The 13,212-nt window shown below is 42.1% G+C and overlaps 1 long non-coding RNA gene across 1 annotated transcript in view; it reads left to right on the top strand.

The window, feature by feature from the left end:
• LOC310635946 overlaps window positions 1-13,212 on the top strand; it is an 871,275-nt gene that overhangs the window by 303,764 nt on the left and 554,299 nt on the right. The window lies entirely within an intron of this gene.

Below are 13,212 nucleotides of genomic sequence, written 5' to 3'. Positions count from 1 at the left end.
TGGAAGGTCTATTTGTAATGGCTCATTAATTTCAATGTGCCAGTGAGGATGGCCATATATTTCTCTGCTTTGATATCCAGAATTCTTTTTAGCTCATCCTCCAGTTGTGCAAAAGACAGGGAGACCAAGTACAATTTGTCGGTTGTATAATCCAAGAGGTATTTAATTAAATTTTTGTTTGTTCTACAAGGCAGAATTTTGGTACTCTCTCATTTTCCATAGCTTTAATTTTAGACTATTACCGGTACATATATTTCTGGATTTTAGATAAATAACAAGAACATAAATTCTGAAGTCAGTTCTTAGGGCAGCAGCTGAGTTCTTTTTTTTTTTTTGAAAAAAATTTATTTGTTTTTATAGGGTCAAAAAAGAGGGTACGGAAATGGGGGTTTGGGATAGGGTAGTGGAAGGGTTGGGGTGAAGGTTGGGGTTTCCCCCAATAACATTCAAAATTTGGCAGCTGAGTTCTTTTATCCACCTGTAAGATACATTTCATAAGGGACACGGTGGCTCAGTGGGTTAGAACGCTGAGCTTGTCGATCAGAATATCGGCAGTTTGGCGGGTCGAATCCCGAGTGCCGCGTAACAGAGTGAAGCGCCTGTTACTCGTCCCAGCTTCTGCCAACCTAGCAGTTTGAAAGCACATAAAAATGCAAGTAAAAAAATAGGGACCACTACGGTGGGAAGGTAACAGCGTTCCATGCACCTTTGGAGTCTAGTCATGCCGGCCACATGACCATGGAGATGTCCTCGGACAAGCGCTGGCTCTTCGGCTTTGAAATGGAGATGAGCACCGGCCCCTAGAGTCGGAAACGACTAGCACCCATGTGCGGGGGAAACTTTACCTTTACCTTTAAGATACATTTCAGATTCTCTCATTTTTTTTGTTCTAGTAGTGATATATTTTAAATACTAATTATGAGCTTTACATAAAAGCACTTCAGTAATCTTGACATTATAGACTGTAATACATTGGAATAAGGAAGCTGGAATGTTGTTTTTCAAAAAATAATAATCCCTTTTTCTAAATCAGCTTCTTTGATGAAGAGGGGGCTTAGATCCAGTCTCAGAGAAAACTACCCCTAGATAGGGAAAAATGTTAATTCAGTCTATTGGCTCATAATCCAACACTCATCTATGGTTATGATGTCATTTCCAAAAACCATAAACTTGAGTTTTATTTATTAAGAATCACAGAATTGATGCAGGAGAATATTTAAAGCTCATTGTTGAAATGCAGAGTCCTTGGTACTTTCTGAGCTTGGTTGCTTTCTTGCAGATGTTTCACTACCAAATTAAGTAACTTCATCAGTGTTAGGAGGGAGCGGGTTTGCTCATATTGTTTTTTGTTTAGCCTAGTCAATGTGGGTGGAAGTGGTCTTGCTGGTTCCTTGGTTAGACATTATTTAAACAAACACAAACACACTGCAGCAAACCTGAACATCACAAAAAAGGACTGAGATGAAATGGAAAGTAGGTATAACAATTTTCCATTTAGAAATATGTACACCTGAATTTCTTTGATTCCTGCACATAATCATCTATACAGAATCTTCCAACAAAGTGGATATCCATAACACTTCATCAAAAACATCCTGACCAATCAACCTAATATAGCACAACCAGCACAAGTTGTGAAAAGGATAATAATGCTGTACATTAAAAACATCTCAGAAATGAGCAACAAAATATTACAACCACATGTAGCACACAAATGAAGTAAAGCCCCCCTAAATATCCTAAGTAAACCTAAAGATCCAGCAGCCCCAGAAAAACACAAAACAAAAACAGGAGCCCTGTACAACATAGAGTGTAAGGACTGCAACAGCCACTATGTAGAACAAACAGGTAGAAGACTGGCAGAACGCATCAATGAATAACAATACCAAAAGATCTTTGATTGAACACAGAGCCTCTCCTTAACTTCACAATTGTGCAGTAGAAGCACCCAAAGCAATGGAGATGGTATCATAAGAGGATATGTCTGCTTTTTCCCACTCCCCAAAGTGCATGGCAATCAATGGCCATGGCACCTATAAAGACCATGTTGAAAAGCAGTTCTTGAATTCCATAGACAAAATATGGTTGTATCTATTGCTCACCCACAAACTCCCTACTCACTTTATCAGATCGAGAAACATGTACACAGACCTGTGGGACTTTGTAGGTGCCTACTAATGTTGACATCTGAATGGAGGTTTCCATCTTAGCTGCATCAAGAAGAGCCAAAAGGTTTTCCTTTCTTCCACAGCTGTAGTTGGGAACATTGGCTTGTCCACTGGAGAGCATGTCCAGCAAGGCTTCTGAAGTAGCAAGGGTGCTGACATAGTTGTCGTGTATGTTGTAGCCAAGTGTGAAATTGGGCAGGAACTGGGGGTTCTCATTGACCATTTGAATGGCAAAAATTAGGATTAGCTGTTTAAAATAGTTTGTCCTACTGTAAAAAAAATGTTCATGTTATTACCATCAACAGAAACAATAACACAAATTTCAGTTTAATCCTCTTTGTCTCCACAAGCCTACCATGTCTTAAGCCAATACAGTTCCAAGGTAAAAGATAAAGGTTCCCCTGCACATGCGTGCTAGTCGTTTCCGAATCTAGGGGCCGGTGCTCATCTCTGTTTCAAAGCCGAGGAGCCAGGGCTTGTCCGAGGACATCTCCATGGTCATGTGGCCGGCATGACTAGACGCCAAAGGCGCACGGAACGCTGTTACCTTCCCACCGTAGTGGTCCCTATTTTTCTACTTGCATTTTTACGTGCTTTCGAACTGCTAGGTTGGCAGAAGCTGGGATGAGTAACAGGCGCTCACTCTGCTACGCGGCACTCAGGATTTGACCCGCCAAACTGCCGATATTCTGATCGACAAGCTCAGTGTCCTAACCCACTGAGCCACCGCATCCCTGCAGTTCCAAAGCCCAAGGCAAATGATAGTCACCATAAGGACATATTTTTAAAGATGAAAATATTTTATTTTTATTGAAAACATGGTATGGAGATAGTCCTCTACCATGGTTAAGAATCACAAATACACAATTATTTCTACCTGATTTACTTTTCATTTGCCCAGTATACTGTATTCAAAATATTCAACATTAAAATAGAGCCACCCCAAAATGAAGAGGATGTTTCATAAGTGACCCATAAAGTCATCCTCTGTTCCTGTAAGGATTAGGTATTGAATACTGCATCAATGAGTGGTTATATAAATATGAAAATGAGGTGGGCAGAAGAATCTGCAATCCTCTCAATCACTACTTTAAATGAAACTCAGTATTCAAGTGATGAAGTCAGTATTGAATGAGAATGGATAAATAATCTGGACTTATCTCAGGTTTTTTTTTTATCTCATGTTTAGATTTGAGTCTCTTCCACAAAAGAAAACAAAAGAGGAAAGCCATGTAAATCAGAATGATTCAAGAAATTAGATGGGTCCTGCAATATAGGAGTAAGTGAAATGAAGAGTGCTAGATCTGCAAATTGAGGGGATGCAACTCCATCACATTAAATAACTTACGAGCGAGATGGACTAGAAGGAGCCACGTTGAAAAGCAATATTCTAGGTGATGATATTGTTTCAGTGGTGACTATACCAATGAAATGGTCTCCTGGTCTGTAAAAGTTCCATGGTTTTTTCCCATCCCAGATCTCAAAATTTAGTGGACACTTCATGCTTAGCTTCTCAGAGATTGCTTGAGACACCAGCAGCATCAAAAGAAGAAGATCCATAACCTATAAGGCTGAATCAATTCCCTTCTTGTTTCTAAACATGAACAACAAGAAGAGTTGGAAGAATTCAAAGAATTCAATTTCCTGATTCTGACGGACACAAACCAATCTTTGCTGGAAAGGAGAGAAAGATACAGTCAATAGCACAATCTCTGCCTGTCCCAAAACTTGAGCCACATAGACTGTGATCTGTGGCATTTATCCTTTTCTGATGCAAGATCCATTTCATGTTGTTTCAGTCTGATGTTAACATCAAAGGTAGTCACTGTAGCAGAATAGGTCTCAAAGACTGGGAGAGTGATAATTACAGTGAGAAACAACTTCTCCTCTGGGAATACTGAAGTTCATGTAAGTGAAAAATAACAAATACATCCCTGAGAGTGTTGTCGTCCTTTTATCAGAATATGTCCAGAAAATGATGCTGGAGGAAAAGAGTTCAACATTCAGGTAACTGACTTCTGCTGTCCTTCATTGTGGTGTCTTCTCTCTCCAGAGGATGCTGAGGAAGGTCACCCAGAGCTATGCAGTTTGGTTATACTCTGCTCTATGTTGATGTCACAACTCTAATCCTGCCCGTCTTCTAGTACAAAGGAGGAAATCAATATCCTTGAACCCACCCTAATGTTAAGAGTAGAGTCCTTTTGTGATTTTCTTTTCCATTCTTTCTCCATTTTTCAATCCTAAATTGGAGCTGATTTTAAAATTGCTTATATAGGGGGGGGGGGAAAGAGGCATAGAAGTGTTTTTTTCCCCTTGATATTATCTGTGCTGTCTTTCCCTATTCATATAAGCAGTGCTGGGATTCAGCCGGTTCACACCAGTTTGGCAGAACCGGTAGCTAATTTTTTTGTTGCCCAGGCCCAGAACAGACTTCTAGAAGCAGCATCCACACAGAGAACTGGTCATTCACATATTTGAATCCCACCACTGCATATAAGACACTGAAATGTTATGTATGCAGGCACCTGCATAGCAACAGCCACCAGGGGGCATTGGCCTGAACGGTTTTGGCGGGAAACCCAGTTTTCAGCGGGAAACCTATGGCCAACCCCATTGGCTGTCCGCTTACCTGGCCAGGTATTTAAGGAGGCCAGGTAACCCTCATTCCCCAGTACGCTACCCCCCCCCAAATAAAGAGCTGAACACGTACTCTGGCTGGCGTCTCTTCCTTGCGTCGGACCCACTACATAGCAGAAATCCTCAATATTTTAAAGTTTCTTGGTTTTCTAAATGAAGAGTGAGGCCTGAAGGTGAGATGGTGGTGGTGCCACAGTGTGGCGGATAGAGCAACTGGATTTCTTGCCACATCCACCCAGAAACTAATTTGGGGGATCTGGAATTTGAAATTGGTATTTTTAACTTAAAGTTCTGGAAGATGAGAACTTTGCTGAGAATTTAGTATCAGGAGGCTCCAATTATGATTAATGGTGATTTAGCTAAACCATGTGTTATCTAGAATGAGACAAGACAATATTGTCCTTTGTTGTCTTTGTTGTTTATTTTGGCTCTTGAAGTGTTGACTTGTCATGACCCAAGAGAAAGGAGAGCAGAAGGGAGTTTTTGTTATGTTAGTTGCCTAGCCCCCTTTATGGATTACTGCCTTGTCATGGTGAAGGGGCTTGCATAACTCAATGAAGCTATGAGTTATGCCATGCAGGGCCACCCAAGATGGACAGGTCCTAGCAGAGAGTTCTGACAAAATGTGATCCACTGGAGAAGAAAATAGCAACCCACTCCAGCATCTCTGCCATGGACAGTACCAAAAGGCAAAAAGATATGACACTCGAAGATGAGCCCCTCAGGTCAGAAGGCGTCCAATATGCTACTGGGGAAGAGCAGAGGGCTAGTACTAGTAGCGCCAGAAAGAATGATGTGACTGGGCCAAAGCCAAAAGGACGCTCAGCTGTGGATGTGTCTGGTGGTGAAAGGAAAGTCCGATACTGTAAAGATGTTTTCTCCATACGAACCTGGAATGTAAGATCCATGAATCAAGGAAAGCTTTGTTGTTAGCTGCGAAGTCTTCTCCGACCCATCGCGACCCTATGGACAACATTCCTCCAGGCCTTCCTGTTCTCTACCATCTTCTGGACGTGGTCAAACAAGAGATGACAAGACTGAACATCGACATCTTAGGTATCAGCAAACTAAATTGGACAGGAATGGGTGAATTTAATTCAGATGACCATCAGGTATACTACTGCGGGCAAGAATCCCTCAGAAGAAATGGAGTAGCCTTCATAGTCAATAAAAGAGTAGGAAAAGCAATACTGGGATACAATCCTCAAAATGACAGAATGATCTCAGTTCGAATCCAAGGCAAACCATTCAATATCACAGTAGTCCAAGTCTATGCCCCAACCACTGGTGCTGAAGAGGATGAAATTGACTGGTTCTATGAAGCCCTACAGAACCTTATAGAATTAACGCCAAAAAATGATGTCCTTATCATCATGGGGGATTGGAATGCTAAAGTAGGAAGCCAAAAGATAACCAGAATAACAGGCAAGTTTGGCCTTGGAATACAAAATGAAGCAGGGCACAGGCTTATAGAATTTTGTCAAGAGAATACGATGGTCATAGCAAATACTCTTTTCCAATAACCCAAGAGATGGCTCTACACATGTACATCACCAGCTGGCCAACACAGAAATCAGATTGACTATGTGCTCTTCAGCCAAAGATGGAGAAGCTCTATATAGTCAGTAAAAACAAGACCAGGAGCTGACTGTGGCTCAGATCATGAGCTTCTCATTGCAAAATTCAGGCTTAAAATGAAGAAAGTAGGGAAAAGCACTAGGCCACTCACATGTGAACTAAATCATATGCTTAAAATCCTACAATCTAGACTCCAGCAGTATGTGGATAGAGAACTACCAGAAGTACAGGAATGATTTCGAAGAGGCAGAGGAACTAGAGATCAAATTGCCAACATACGCTGGATCATGGAGAAAGCTAGGGAGTTCCAGAAAAACATCTACTTCTGCTTCATTGATTATGCTAAAGCATTTGATTGTGTGGATCACAACAAATTGTGGCAAGTTCTTAAAGTAATGGGAGTACCAGACCATCTTATTTGTCTCTTGAGAAACCTATATGCGGGTCAAGAAGCAACAGTGAGAACTGGACATGGAACCACTGATTGGTTCAAAATTGGGGAAAGAGTCTGGCAAGACTGTATACTGTTGCCTTGCCTATTTAACTTACATGCAGAGCACATCATGAATCAAAAGTTGGAATTAAGATTGCCGGGAGAAATATCAACAACCTAAGATATGCAGATGATACCACTCTAATGGCAGTAAGTGAAGAGGAACTAAAGAGCCTCTAGATGGGGGAGAAGGAGAGTGCAAAAGTGGGCTTGAAACTCAACATTAAGAAAACCAAGATCATGGCATCCGGCCCTCTCAATTTCTGGTGAATAGATGGGGAAGAAATGGAGGTAGTGACAGATTTTATTTTCCTGGGCTCCAAGATCACCGCAGATGGGGACTGCAGCCAAGAAATTAAAAGATGCTTGCTCCTGGGGAGGAAAGCTATTGCAAATCTAGACAGCACACCAAAAAGCAGAGACATCACCCTGTCAACAAAAGTGCGTATAGTCAAGGCTATAATCTTCCCAGATGCAATGTATGGCTGTGAAAGTTGGACCATAAAAAAGGCTGAGTGCCAAAGTATTGAGGCTTTTGAACTATAGTGCTGCAGAAGACTCCTGCAAGTCCCTTAGACTGCAAGGTGATCAAACTGGTCAGTCCTAGAGGAAATCAACCCTGACTGCTCTTTAGAAGGCCAGATCATGAAGTTGAAACTTAAATACTTTGGCCACCTAATGAAAAGGAAGGATTCACTGGAGAAGATTGTCCATGTGTAAAGTTGATGGTGGGTGAGCAACAGCTCCAATTTTATCTTCTCCATAAAATTCCAGAACTCTTTTTCATCATGGTCATTTAAGGTGTCATGGCTAGAGATTGAGGATTCACATTGGGGAAAGAGCAAGGATCAAAGCAGCTATATCTGCTGTCAGGACCCCTCCAATCTATATTTCAGGGCTCTGCCATTCTGAAGGTTGGGGGAGGTTGAACACATTTGGGAGGTATGTAATTTACTTTGTTCTCTCCATTTCTGATATATCTCCTTGATTGTCATGAGGGGGAAGAATATTCCAGGCCATCTGCCTTATCTCCATTCTCTTGTAAAGATGATGCAGCACCTGGGAACTGTCCCTTATCGCTCCAGTTCCCATAACAACTTTGCACCTGTGGATTGGCTGGAAATGAACTGGACAGTTGGGCACTGGGGAGGGGTTTATGAAGAAAAGTTTTAATGTAACTTTTGTGTGGGAATTCTTTAGATCTTGCCTTGCCTTTCTGCTTTCACTGTCTCTCAATAAAAGTTCCTTTTTGAAACTATGCTGTTTCAAGAGTTCTACTTTCTTGGGAGTACTAGCTGAGGTAGGACCTTTCATCTGCCCATGATGGAATCAGCATAACCTTTGGGGCTTTTGCTGCATCCTTGTGAATGTGCAGTAGAAAAGAATGAGGAAAGACCCTAAGATGGTCACATATCAAATCATAATGGTTATATTACCATATTACCAATTGTAAACAAATCCAAGATTCCTGAAAACAATCAGAAGATCAAGTTGGATTAATTAAAATCTAAAATTTTGTTCTTGATTTGAGCCCAGATAAAATACAATATTCTTTTTTTAGATCAATTATAACATTGTTGCAGATACCTTCAATGATGAAATTCAATTCCCCTTTTTTTCTACCAGATGATCCCCAAAGAAGGAATTGAGTACCAGTGATTGTCAAACCTATCCTTTTCAGATGGACCTTACTTGGTGTCATTGCTTCAAACATAGACAAAGCAAAGAATTTTGTCATGACTTTGACTCCAGTGCTAATCAGGAATGGCATTTATCTAGTTGTTTTACAAAGATTCTCAGTGACTAGACATACGCTACCCAATGCTGATGCCTTCATTAAATGGAGACAAGTCAATGTCTTTGTTTACTTTATAGAAACTGTTTAGTTCAAACAAGGAATGGTCATTATACATGGGGCACGTGAATCATTGAAGAGAACATCTGGATTATAACAGCCTTATGAGCATTTTCATTGCTTTGTATTAGGAGACACCTCTTCTTACAGTATATACTCAACAGAACAGTATCAATAGTAGAGTCCTTCAGGTTATGGGGTTCTATAATCTCTCAGGACTTGAAATGGACAATTAATATCAAAACTATAATTAAAAATGCACAACAAAGAATGTTCTTCCTGCAACAATTCAGGAAGTTCAAACTGCCCTGGGAACCGCTGATACAGTTTTACAGAGGAGTTATTGAGTCTTTCATTTGTACTTCTATAACTGCCTGAAACTCAAATCCTTTGGCCACCTAATGAGAAGGAAGGACTCACTGGAGAAGAGCCTAATGCTGGGAAAGATCGAGGGCAAGAGAAGAAGGGGACGACAGAGAATGAGGTGGCTGGATGGAGTCACTGAAGCAGTAGGCGTGAGCCTAAATGGACTCCAAAAGATGATAGAGGACAGGAAGGCCTGGAGGAACGTTGTCCATGGGGTTGCAATGGGTTGGACACAACTTTGCAGCTAACAACAACAACAACAAACTGTCTGGTTTGATACATCAACCAAACAGGACAGACACAGATTCCAATGGATAGTCAAGACTGCAGAAAGAAAAATTGCAAGCAGTCTGCCTTCCATAGAAGATCTGTCAGAGGGAGGGCTGAGAAGGTATCTGCAGACCCCTCACATCCTTGATATCAACTTTTTCAACTCCTTCCCTCAAAACAATACTATAGGACAGGGGTGTCAAACTCAATTTCATTGAGGGCCGCATCAGCATTGTGGTTGCCCTCAGGGGGCCGGGTGGGTATGGCCAGGGTGGGCGTGGCCTACTGGGTGGGCGTGGCTTACTGGGTGGGCATGGCTAGAGTGTGTATGGCCTACTGGGTGGGCGTGGCCAGCTCTACATCGTTCGCATGAAGGGTGCCTATGGGGGCCTGGGCAGGACTAGGACAGATCTGAGGGTCTCTGGCAGAAGGAGGGTCTCTGGGCCAGGGCCAAGGAAGAGGGGGCCATTCCCTCACTGTTTCCAGGATGGCTTCGCGGGCCGCATGAAACCACTTTGTGGGCCAGATCCGGCCCCCGGGCCTTGTGTTTGACACGTCTGCTATAGGATATAGTATTCCAGGACAACTAGACATAGGGATAGTTACTCTTCTGCTGAACATCTGATTTTCACAAACACGGTGATTACTGTCTAATGTATATTATCCCTTAGAATGTGACTGAAGTATTATTTATCCTTTTGTTATCTATTATTTCTCCTTTCTGGTGATTACACACTTTCAGTATTGTTTTCTCGGTTGTTTTGCAAGTATATTGAGTGATTCTGTACCAGATACAAATTAAAATAAACAGTGCATCAATGCTGTTTCCTAAGAATGTTTTTTTTTATTAGAATATCTATTGTTTGATTATAAATACTGTAATAGCTAGGGGATTTCTATCAGTCCCTTCAACTTCTCAATTGTTGGTGGAATACTCTTGATGAAGAGGACTGTGAGGGACTGTGCAGAGGAATAAGAAGAGTAGACATCAACTGTCAAGACACAAGAGATATATGGTCTCCCTGCCATATAACTATGAAATAGCTTGAATTGGTCTTGTTGAATAAGCTTTCCAACTTGTCTATTGATCGTTACCTGTGTGGCATCATCAATGTGTTCTGCTGTCAACTAAGATTTATTTCAGCCAAGATTCATGGTCTACATCCATGGCAGAAAACCAGGTTCCCTCTCTAGTAGCAGAGCAAGGGGTTTCCAAGACTGACATTAAACACTACATAGCTGCACAAAACCAAGGAAGCAAGGTTTGCAGGAAGTTCTCTCGAAGGCCAGGTGGGGTCAATAAAGTCTTGGAAACTACAGTAAGAATTTCTCCCCATTGTTTATAGAGGACTAATTAAGATGAAGTCGCCTTGATTTCAAATACTTCAAATACGCAAACATTTAGCAAAGGTCCCTAATTAAAATATTTTTTTAGACATACATTGTTGCCTTAAACACACTCCTAAATGGTGCCCTTATTTGGTACTAGGAAAGGACATGGGAACAAATTAACCCCAACACTAAAGGGTACTCTGCTGTTGTCCCTGGTCAAAGATAAAAAAAATCCCTTTTCTAACATCAGTTTTGTGGAATCAAAGGAAACAAGGCTCACTGTGGTGTTTATTTAGCAGTGCATATTGGGAGTGGAGTCTTCTCCAAAAAATACCAAGAAACTCCTTCAAACAAAGAGATACCTTCACATCATATACTCACATCCCACACATATTGGGCTGCATTTTAATTATTATTTTTATGTTGTGAATTTTAAAGTTGTAAGCTGTCCTGTGGCATCTATAGGTGAGTTTGGAAGCCTTATAAAGTTATTGAATAAAAATATATAAATATTATACATGTCAGAAAGTGAGGTGAAATGATGCAAAACAGGAAGAGAAAATGGGGCATATATACAGAAATAATCACATATTAAATCTCAGATTACATCTTGTCCTTCTGTTCTCTGCAAAGAAAACTTGTCTTAGAAGAAACATTTGAGTCTTCAGATTCAGGGGTTACTATGGGAATGTTCTGATAAAACTTCCCACATGCCCCTATGAGCTGCAAGGCCATGTTCCTTATGTCTTCATTTGCCTTCCAAACAATCCCATTCATCTGGAAACTGATTTTACTATTATTTATTTATTTATTTATTTATTTATTTATTTATTTATTTATTTATTTATTTATTTATTTATTCGGTTTATATACTGCCCTACTCCCAAAGGACTCAGGGCAGTTTACAGGGCAAAATTTAAAAACAATACAATATAAAATTAAAATAAAATAAAATTAAGTCTAGCCCCAAAAAATTAAAATCACAATTTAAAATAATTAAAACCCCTCAGTCCAGGCCAGATAGCTCAAAGAGCCAGGTTTTTAGGTCCCGGCGAAATGAACGAAGGTCGGGGGCAGTCCAGAGTTCTGTTGGCAGTTGATTCCATAGGGCAGACGCGCCCACATAGAACGCTCTCCCCCTGGGGATCGCCTGCCGGCAATCCTTGACCGGCAATACCCTGAGGAGGCCCTCCCTGTGGGAGCGCACAGGACGATGGGAAATTGACGCTGGCAGCAGGTGCTCCCTCAGATAATCCAGGCCCATGCCATTTAGGGCTTTATAGGTCATCACCAGCACCTTGAATCTCACCTGGAGGGCAACTAGAAGCCAATGCAGCTCACAGAGAAGAGGTGTTACATGGGAGTATTGGGAGACTCCCATCACAACTCACGCAGCTGCATTCTGCACCAGCTGAAGCCTCCGAGTGGTCCTCAAGGGCAGCCCCATGTAGAGAGCATTGCAGTAGTCTAGCCGGGAGGACACGAGCACATGGGTGACTGTGCGTAGGGCATCTCGGTCCAGATAAGGCCACAACTGGTGCACCAGGCAAACCTGGGCAAAAGCCCCCCTGGTCACGGCTCCTATATGATCTTCCAAACTGAGCCATGAATCCAGGAGGATGCCCAAGTTGCAGGCCCTATCAACGGGGGGTAACACCTCACCCCCCATAGTTGACGATGGAAAAGATTGGTTAGTCCGAGATGCCGGTATGCACAGCCACTCAGTCTTGGCAGGATTGAGACGAAGCCTGTTTCTCCCCATCCAAACCTGGACCGCCTCCAGGCAACGGGACATCACGTCGAGGGCATCACTGGGTTGGTTCGGGGTGGAAAGAAAAAGCTGGGTATCATCAGCATACTGATGATACCCCACCCCGGAACCACAAATGAGCTCACCCAGTGGCTTCATATAGATGTTGAACAAGAGGGGAGAGAGGACCGACCCCTGAGGAACTCCACAAATGAGAGGCCTCGGGGCGGACCTCTGCCCTCCCGTCAACACTGACTGCGAGCGACCCAGGAGGTAGGAGGAGAACCACTGTAAAACAGTGCCCCATACTAGTGTGTATTTTACCCATACTAGTGTGACTAAAATGAGACTTAGTGTATCGCTATTTGTTTATATGTAAGGGACATGGTGGCTCAGTGGGTTAGGACGCTGAGCTTGTCGATCAGAAGTTCGGCAGTTTGGCGAGTCGAATCCTGAGTGCCATGTAACAGAGTAAGCACCTGTTACTCATCACAGCTTGTGCCAACCTAGCAGTTCGAAAGCACGTAAAAATGCAAGTAGAAAAATAGGGACCACTACGGTGGGAAGGTAACAGCGTTCCGTGCGCCTTTGGCGTCTAGTCATGCCAGCCACATGACCACGGAGACGTCCTCGGACAAGCGCTGGCTCTTCGGCTTTGAAACGGAGATAAGCACCGGCCCCTAGAGTTGGAAACGACTAGCACACATGTGCGGGGGAACCTTTACCTATTTGTTTATATAGGAATATAAAGAAATATAAATAG

This window comes from Vipera ursinii, assembly GCF_947247035.1.
Source record: "Vipera ursinii genome assembly, chromosome: 2".
Classification (NCBI taxonomy): domain Eukaryota; kingdom Metazoa; phylum Chordata; class Lepidosauria; order Squamata; family Viperidae; genus Vipera; species Vipera ursinii.
This window is presented reverse-complemented; position numbering and strand designations above follow the sequence as displayed.